Raw genomic sequence first — 1,723 nt, forward strand, 5'->3', positions numbered from 1 at the left:
GAAGTAAAACTCCTCAAGGTTTGTTCTAATTGTTTTCGAGTTGTTTGATATTTTGCATGTCTAGAAGGTCACAAGGTGACTTGTTACCCTTTGATCACGAAATTGAAAGGACTTTGACAACCAATAGAAGACTTGCTAGGAGAACTTTGAGAGGTATTGGTGAGGTTGTAGATATTCAACCAAATACTATTGAGTTCATCAACCCTTTTGCAAGAGAAAGTGAGGAGAACCCAACACAAAATCCAACACAAAATCAACCCACAATGCCTAAGTTTTCATCACATTCCGTACCCACCGAGGAGACCCTACCCAATGGTACTCCCACACCACAACATCTAACCGGAAATTTTATTGCCAAATCCGCATTTATCTAATTAGTCTAAATAAGCCAATTTGGGGGGATGCCTAGTGAAGACCCTCATTCTCATATGGAGACTTTTGGTGACTATTGTGATGCGATGTCTCAAACCGGTGTAACTCAAGACCAAATTCTATGGGTCTTATTTCCTTTTTCTCTAATTGGCACCGCGAAATAATGGTTTAAAGGCCTTGATAAGGCTACTCTCAGAATTGATTCTTGGAAGAAGTTGGCTCTAGCTTTCTACAAAAAGTTCTATCCACCGGAAAAGACTAACATGCTAAGAGCTCAAATCACGGGCTTTAAGCAAAGGGATGAAGAATCTTTGTATGAAGCTTGGGAGCGATTCACGGGAATTTGTAGCTCATGTCCTCACCATCGACTTAGCGAGTGGTTCTTGGTACAACAATTTTGGAACGGTCTTTATGAAGATTCAAGGAACATTCTCAACATGGGATCAAATGGAATATTCACCGAAGTTGATGACAATCAAACTTGGAACAAAATTGAGGACATGGCGGTCCATAACTCACAATATAGTAGACCTCGCAAGGCTACTAGAGGAGGAAAGCATGAAGTGGACTCCATTACTCAATTGGGTGCTCAACTTAGTGCTCACATTGATACCATCAATTTGAAGTTTGAAAAAGCTATGGCTAGACTTGAAGAAGCCTCAAAATCACCAAAGCATCATGTTAATGCCATGACGGCATCTTCATCAATCCCAAGTGGGATATGTGAGAATTGTGGAACTTTGGGACATGACCAAAGTGAATGTAGGGGAACAAATGAACAAGTGAATGCTTTCCAAGCATACAAGAGTAGTACCCCTTATTCAAACTATTTCAATGAAAACACCAAATTCCATCCAAATCTCTCATACAAAAGCCAAAATGTTCAAAACCCTCAACCAACATACACCCCACCTCCCATGAGAAACCAAAATCAAAGACCCTTTTACAACCAAAACAAAGGTTACCAAAATCAAACTCCATACAATCAACAAAATGACCAAGGTTTTGATGTTCAAAAAGCGGTCCTCCAAATGCAAAAGAATCAACAAGAGTTTTTCACTCAAATGCAAAAGGATAGTCAAGCAAAGGAAATCACCATCAACAAACATCCTAGCTCACACCAAAATGTTGGAACCCAATTGACTCAACTAGCATCTTCAAGCTCACAAAGACAAAAGAGGCAATTACCACCTCAAAGTAATCCCCCAAGACATGATACGGTTAGTGCCATTCACTTGAGGAGTGGTACAAGGTATGAAGCACCGAAGAAGCAAGTTGAGGATGAAATTGTGGAAGCTAGTGACAAAGAAGAAATTGTGCAAAACTCCAAGGATGGGGAACCATCAAAAGA

General features: G+C 40.1%; 1 non-coding gene across 1 annotated transcript; it reads right to left on the reverse strand.

Annotated features, from left to right (window-relative positions):
• Positions 1-635: 635 nt before the first annotated feature.
• Positions 636-742, reverse strand: LOC141624124 (small nucleolar RNA R71). The gene has a single exon (XR_012533935.1). It is a non-coding gene; the product is annotated as a small nucleolar RNA R71 (small nucleolar RNA).
• Positions 743-1,723: the final 981 nt, after the last annotated feature.

Source organism: Silene latifolia, chromosome X (assembly GCF_048544455.1).
Source record: "Silene latifolia isolate original U9 population chromosome X, ASM4854445v1, whole genome shotgun sequence".
NCBI lineage: Eukaryota > Viridiplantae > Streptophyta > Magnoliopsida > Caryophyllales > Caryophyllaceae > Silene > Silene latifolia.